Raw genomic sequence first — 8,458 nt, forward strand, 5'->3', positions numbered from 1 at the left:
CATAAAAGCAAAACTAATTAAATTATATTTCATCAAAATTATTTTAAATGTGAAAAGTTTTGTGAAATTTAAATGCTAACTATAAAATCTGGACTCAAAAGCATAAATCACCGTATCACTGTCATTCCATTGATCATCGATTTGCTCGAGCAGGTGCCAGTAACATCTCCATTCATCCTAGGCCTGAGATTTTAGCAGTCTGTCTTTACTTCTTCTTCCCAGCGGTGCCATATTGGAGGCTCTGTCAGGGTAAAGGGAATGAGAACCTTCATTGATACTATATGTGGGATATAGAATATGCCAAGGAGAGCTTGCCAGGCTCTGTCGTGCAGGCAGGAAACTCTTGGTAACTTGCCAGGTTCTCCCAGAGGGAGAACTACGCTATAAGAGGTTTCACGCTTCTAGTAGAGTTGTTTTATAGTCTCTGAATCTTCACCATTGATGGGATTATACAACACTGTGGGTAATTTGTGGGTGTGACTGCCAAGCTACTGGAAAATGGGGGATCTGGGTGAAGGAGGCTTGGTCCTGATCCAAACAAGCTTGGAGATCTCAGCCCCGGGTCTCGGGGCTCGCACACCTGGGTTCTTCTCTAGGTTCCTTCAAGTGTGAGGCTCATATGAACATGTGAAGAAGGGTCTTGAGCATGGCTGTGGCAGGGTTCTGGAGGCCTTCGGCTGCCAGGGCTCTGCTTGGGGCAGGGAGGAAAACTCAACCCACCCCCTCTGAGGAGCCTCAGTGAAGACAGGCAGGCGCGGGGTCAAGAGATTCTGGGTTACTCTCTTCCAGGATCGTTGTTTTAGAGTCACTTTAGAGTTCGGACAAGCCTCATGTATGAAGAAACCTACAGAGGAACCCAGGTGAGTGGGACTTGGGGCTGAGGCCTCCAAGCCTGCTCTGATCTGGACTGGGCCTCCTCCACCCAGATCCCTCATTTTCCAGTAGCTTGGCAGTCACATCCAAAAACTGTCCCTGACACCATGTAATTCCATCAACAGTCAAGATCCAAAAACATAAATATTACAAATAAAAAGTGGATAATGATTCTGAGTAGACATTTCTATAAGATATTAAATCCTAATAAATGATTTATAATGACATATAATATACTCTATTTTATTAATCATTGCACAATTGCTAATCACAACATGGGGAATCACATACACAATAATGGTTAAAATAAGTCAGGTAACAAAAAAACATGTCAGTAAAGATGTGATACTAGAATGTTCAAATACTGCCTGGGGAATGTACAGTTAATTTGGAAAATACCTGGCAATACTTCAGATGAGTAAGCTATTTGTAGGATACTCAACTTATTTCATAGGAAGACCTTAGAAAAAGTGAATACAGACATCCACACACAATATGGTTATAAACATTTTGAGTATTCATAATAGCACACATAGATTAGCCTACTATCTATTAACAAAGCAGTAGATTTGTTAATGAATGGATTAACAAAATATGCTCTATCCATATGAGTTTTATATTGCTTTAATCATAAAAACTGATGAATTGCTTAGTCATACTACATAGAAAAAATCTTGGCAATATTATGCTAAAAAAAGTTGTGATAAAATGTGACACACAATATTTTATTCCAGAAGGGGAAAGAGTGTGGGAACAGAAAAAATAATTATTGACTGCTTCCCAAAATAAATTATTGTTTGCAACAATTGATATACTGTTTATGTATATTGAAGACTCAGATTGGTAGTCTGTAAAAGGTTAAAGACTTCTTTGCGATGTCCTGAGAAGTACTGTAATCTAAAACTGAGTTTGATGATGGTTCTACGTGTCTGTGAATGTATGAAGGCATTGAACTGGATACAGCAAACCAGTGCATTGCATAACCAGCAAATTCTGTTTCAAGAAAAACTTAAAAGAATTTCCCCTTTTAAATTTAGAATATGCTCCTAATGAATAGGCGACAATTAAGTAAGAGGAGTTATTTGTGGTTTGGTAAAGAAAATATTGCTTGGTGGGATGGAGAGAGAGTAGAAGAGGTAGGCACTCACCTTGCCTGTGACTGATCAGGGTTTGATTTTCAGCACCACAGATGGCCTCACAGAACTAACAAAGGTGATGCTGGAAACAAAGACAGGGATAAACCCTAAGTACACCTAGTGTGATCATACAATAAAAAATAATGATAGTAAAGAAAAAATACATTGCGTTTTACAAAAATCCCATCCATGATCCTAGATTCTTGTTTTATTTCTATTCACAAATATTCCCTTATTCACCAAACCTATATTTATAAAAACAAATGCGTTTTTCTCTCTGTACCTGAATAAATATATTCATGTTCATTATCTTTTTAGGATTAAATTATTTAAAAGAAGATTTTAAAAGAAGATTTTAAAAACATTTAAAAGAAGATTTTTAATTAATTAGGAGAATCTATTCATTTTTATTTAAGGGACATAAAGTAAAATTATAATTTTTTTCTCAGAAATTTTCACATATTTAATTTTGATAATCTAAATAAGAAAAATATAGCAAATTTGTTGGCAGAAGGCAAAACAAGTGTTTTCCCAATTAAGTGGTCACACTGAATAAATTATATTGTTAATTGACAAACTATTATTTTTATGTGAATATATTAGAACGCCATATACAATATTGTTATCAATATATCACTGTCACTGTCATCCCATTGCTCATCAATTTGTTTGAGTGGGCACCAGTAACGTCTCTCATTGAGAGACTTATTGTTACTGTTTTTGGCATATCCAATAAGCACGGGTAACTTGGCAGGCTCTGCCTCATGGGCTCGATACTCTCGGTAGCTTGTCGGTCTCTCCGAGAGGGGCAAAGGAATCGAACTCGGGTCGGCCGTATGAAAGGCGAAAGCCCAACCGCTGTGCTATCGCTATGTCAACATTAAATTATATTGAAAGAGGAAAATATTTCATAGAGATTTTGCATTAACAAGTCAGAGAATGCACATAAATCAATTTGATTTCACTCTGGGGTAAATTACAGATTTATAGATTAATTTGAATAGTTGATAGCTCATAGAATTATGAATTACTTTGTTTGCCCTCTTGAGCAAAAGTTTGAAATATGAATATAAAGATTCCAGTGGTATATATGCTCCCTTGTCTTTTGACCAAGGTTATTGCTTTTTCACTGATAATAAGCTTGAAAAATTATCTTTTTGGAAAAACAAGAGGGTGAGATATTTTTAATTAATATTGTTGATATATTTAATGACTTGAATGAGTAAATGTGATTTATTTCTAATTTCAAAATGACTCATTAATAATAAAAATATAAAGCATAATTTTGTATGTATTATGTAAAATCTAGTAGTCCAAAATTCTGATATTGTGTAAATTATTTATTCATAAAATATCAGTAGAAAATTACAATTACATTATTCTTCCATGGACTTCCTAGAAAACATTCAGTAATATTTTTCGTCTTTAGTTTAAGGGGCAATATTTTTAAAACTTTACTACAGGATTTACCTTCTTTTGAGAATTGTAAACAATTATACTTATTTGAATGACTAGGGCTGGAGCAATAGCACAGCAGTAGGGCGTTCGCCTTTCATGCGGCCGACTCATGTTCGATTCCTCTGCTTCTCTTGGAGAGCCCAGCAAGCTACTGAGAGTATCTAGCTCACACAGCAGAGCCTGGCAAGCTACCCGTGGAGTATTGGCTATGCCAAAAACAGTAACAATAAGTCTCACAATGAGCGACATTACTGGTGCCCGCTCTAACAAATTGATGAGCAACGGGATTTGAATGACTAAATGTTTAAATAAGACATTGTAGTGCTGCACTGAACTGTCATTCTAATGTTCATCAATTTGCTTTAGCAGGCACCAGTAATGTCTCCATTGTGAGACTTGTTGTTACTGTTTTGGCATATTGAATAAATGTGTGGGTGGGATACTCTTGGTAGCTTGCCGGGCTCTCTGAGAGGGACGGAGGAATCAAACCTGGGTTGGCCGTGTGCAAGGCAAATGCCCTACCTGTTGTGCTATCGCTCCAGTCCAAATAACATACATTAAGATTAATTTTATTTTATAATTATTTCCATTTCTTTCTCAAAACATTTTTCAATTGCTGACTTAGTACTTAGTTTATGTTAATAATGCATTTCAAGATTAAGTAAGAATATTAACTCCAGTTCCAATATACACAAACTTACAGCTTCTTAGAAATTTGACATAAAGAAAAACAAACATTTATATTTACGAAAAAGATAAATTTCCCTGAACTTATTTTCTAAATCAGAATACTTTCCTACTAAACTTTAACATGAACTCTTGAAACAAGACAGAATACTTTATCTAAAGCAATACAAACTGGAACATATTGAAGTAATTTATTTTGATTGATTCTATGACACATCAGGAGACACATTTTCTGTTCATTTATATATTAAATTTCTCAAAGTAGTTGCTTTTATATAAGACTGTGGTATTTTAATATTAACTTTTAACTCACTTAATATTTGAGCTTCAAATCTTTAATTAGATTTTTTTAACAAAAGAATAACAAACCTTCAAACGTTCCTAGTCTGAAATGCCAGGCAGCTCAATTTTTAAATGCATGTTCATAACTATTTATTTGGCAAAATATCTCCAAAAACCATATAAAAGTCAAAAGTAAAAATTATTGTAGGATATCATTGATTTGTCCTTTCTCCCTTGCCACAGAGTTTTGGCTTATCTGGTAATAATCTCTAAACATTTTAAGACAACATTGGTATGCCCTGTTCTCCTTGCCACAAGGAGTTTAGGTATTTAGGTCACACCCATCAAAGTGCTCCCGAGTCACTCCCATTCCTTTGTCTATCCGTAACCACTTCTATGCTCTCTTCCCGAACCAGTTAATCAGCTTTTCCCCTATCAGACTCTGTTAATTTGTAAGGTAGACCTTTCTAGGACAGTGAACTTGTATTGTAAGTTAATATTGCCTTGATCCTCTCCTTGTGTCTTTTGAACAGTTTACTTTAAAACAATGTCCTTTTTGTATGGACAAAGAAAGACAATTGTTAATATGCTTTTGTAACATGGGATTTAATTGGCTTCGAATATTATTCACTCTTGGGCATCTGCTTTCTCGACTTAAGCCTCAGCTGCCCTTACTTCCTAGCACCCCCAAAAGCAGGGTCCCGACAAGGGATGGGATGGACCCAGGGCAAGCGGTGAGTTATGTGCTACCCTGGCATCGAGATGGGCCTGGCCAAAGTGCCTAATGCTTAACTATATGTTAAATGCTTGTTCATGGACATGTCATGTCATGATCCAAAATTAATGATGAGACTAGGGCCCTGCTAGGGATAGGAAAGACTAATCTGGCCTGAGCACTGTAGCCTGAGATAGAGATGACTCCAGGAGAGCAATTTTGTAAGTTTAATACATCTCTTGCTGTGTCAATACCAAATAACTGATATTATGAATGCTTATATGTTAGTTGGACAAGGAGAGGAGAAACACACGCATGGAATTCCGCTCTTGGGTAAGTGTCCTGCTGAATGAGAATCTGTCCTACAAGAAGCATCCCCTGAGGGAAAGAACTTTACCCCTATTGATTGTGACCATACCTATGTGTAAGCCCCAACCCCTCATGCATGGGGATTTAACTAGGCTGAAAGAGTGGCCTGCGGGCAAGTCCCAGTGCCAGATCTGGAGAAGCCAGATCCAGATCCAGATCCAGACGAGGAGAATGAAGTAGCATGGGGGAGGAAGAAGCAGGAGGAGACTCAGAGGAGAACAAAGATAGGAATGGAGTAAACTGCAACTGAGACCAACCAGCCTAGCCCTTGTTCCTTCCTATGCCTGCCTCGTCATCGCCATCAACCTCCCCGGGGTGGGGGAAGTGGCTGGAGACTACCGAACGAGGGCGGTGGGAGAGATAGAGCGCCACTGCCCTGTGCCCGGTGTGGTGCCCCTCCTTCCCCTCCTCTCTTTTTTGTGTGTTTACACAGATTATTATAATGATAAGCACAGCCACGATGATGTGAAGTATTAAGCACAGTATCTTGCACCAAACATATTAGTCATAATAAGCAAAAAATTGTATCATGTTTACAAATTATAGAGTATTGAGATGACAAGACTATGCCTGTTTTAGCAATTCAATTATCAGTTCATACCCACATCAGAGTTTCAGTTTTAGTCCAACAGAGTACATTTACCCTTCCACCTTTAAGGCTATTTTCTCCACCCAAGCTCACCATCCTCTTATGATGACTACCCAAAAGTTAGCTTCTGCTTCACTGTTTGTCCATTTTATATACAACTTAAAAAATATATATCATCTGGTATATGCCTTACTCTTTCAGACATATGTGTTTTATGACAGTGTGACACTCTCCACTTTAATTCATCTATGTTGTAGAAAAATGCAATATTTAATTTTTCTTGGAGTTAAATAATATACTCTTAATAGTGTGTGAATTTGTGTGCATGTTTGTGTCTACCTGTGTGTGTACTACAATTTCCTTGATTGACTCTTGCATTTAGCCATTTGGTTTATGTAGCCATCATACTATAAATATTTTATATTAGTGTATTTATAATATTTAGATATATGATTAGGATAATAATTTTGGATCATATTGCTATCAAATATTTAGTTTTAAAAAATCACTCTAGTACCTTCCATAGAGTTGGACCATTTTACATTTCTACTAGTAGTGTATGGATGTTGATTTCTCTCCACGTATTGCCAGCACTTTTCTTTCTGAACTTGTTGAAAGAGACTATTTTTACTGGTCTTAGGGGCTATCTCATTATAATTCTGATTTATATTTTTCTGATAACAGGTGATGATATACATATTTATCTCTTGATTATCTAAATACATTCTTGCTAAAGTCTTTATTCAGCTCTTCTCACCTATTTCTCATTTTCTCTGAGTAAGATGTTTAATTATATATGATTGTATATTATGTAATATGTACTTATATGTAGTTAAATATTATATTGTTTGTATGTAATATTTGCTATTCAATAATACATCCAAATTTGAATAGTATCCCTTTGTCAGATGTATGAAGTATAATTTCTTTTCATTTTAATGTTAATTTATTTTTTGTTTTGCAGGGGTCTGTTATTTTTGCTTTTTTTGGGGTCACATCTGGTGATGTACAGGGGTTACTCCAGGATCTGAAGTCAGAAATTACTCCTGGCAGTGTTCGGGGGACATTATGGGATGCTGAGAATTGAACCTGGGTCGGCTGCATGCATGGCAAATGCCCTACCCGCTGTGCTATCACTCCAGCCCCTGTTGTGCAGGGGTCTTAAATATGATTTAATTATCTGTTAGTTTTGCTTTTACTCCACTGTGTTGGCTTTGAATTCTTAAAATATTCCCTAAAATTAATCTCATAGTTTACCTGTTTCTTCAATGATATCTATCTTCTTTTTGTTGAAAGAAAATGATTTAATCTAATTCTTTTGCAGATAATCCAATTTTCCAAGGAATACTTATCCAAGGGATTTTTCTATTTTCATTTTTGCTCTTATTTATAGACATCCCATATATGTGTGGAATTATTTCTATACTTTCAGTTCTATTTCATTGGCTTGTGTTTCTGATCTTATTCCAATACCACAGCATTTTGTCGAATATTACTTAACTTTAATTGGGAAATATGCTTCAATGTTTGTTCAACTTTCACAGGATTACTTTGGTGATTCAGAATATTTTGTAATTACATATAAATTTTAATATTTTGGTGGAGAAGTCCATTAGAATTTTCATGGGACAACATTGAATCTTTCTAATGTTTTCTTGTGGAGTGCTTATTTAAATTTTTAATTCTTAAAATTCTTGAAAAAGGGATATCTTTCCATTTCCTGTGTAATCTATATTTTTCTAACATTGAGTTTACAAGGATTTCACCTCCTTCATGTAGTTCATTTCTAGGTATTTAATTATTTGAGATATGATTGTTAATCGGATATTGGTTATATTAATGTCTTGATTCTTTGTATTCTAGTTTAGCTCTTGCATATATAAATGTATTTGTGTGTATTCATTTTTTTTTATTTTATTTATTTTTTTTTTTTTTGCTTTTTGGGTCACACCTGGCGATGCACAGGGGTTACTCCTGGCTCTGCACTCAGGAATCACCCCTGGCCGTGCTCAGGGGACCATATGGGATGCTGGGATTCGAACCCGGGTCGGCCGCGTGCAAGGCAAACGCCCTACCCGCTGTGCTATCGCTCCAGCCCTGTGTGTATTCATTTTTGTAGTATGCCACCAAACTTTTTGGGGATTTTAATATTTTTAGTTGTGTCTGTAGGTTTCTGTATATAATACCACACCATCTAAAAATAATGATGCTTCTACCTTTTTTCCTATTTGAATTCATCTATATTTTGACTTTATCAGAGATTAACATTTTATTCCCTTGAGTAAGATGTCAGCTGTGGGTTTGGGATATATTGCGTTTACTCTTCCTTCTATACCTTTCTCTTTTTTT

This window comes from Sorex araneus, chromosome 8 (assembly GCF_027595985.1).
Source record: "Sorex araneus isolate mSorAra2 chromosome 8, mSorAra2.pri, whole genome shotgun sequence".
NCBI lineage: Eukaryota > Metazoa > Chordata > Mammalia > Eulipotyphla > Soricidae > Sorex > Sorex araneus.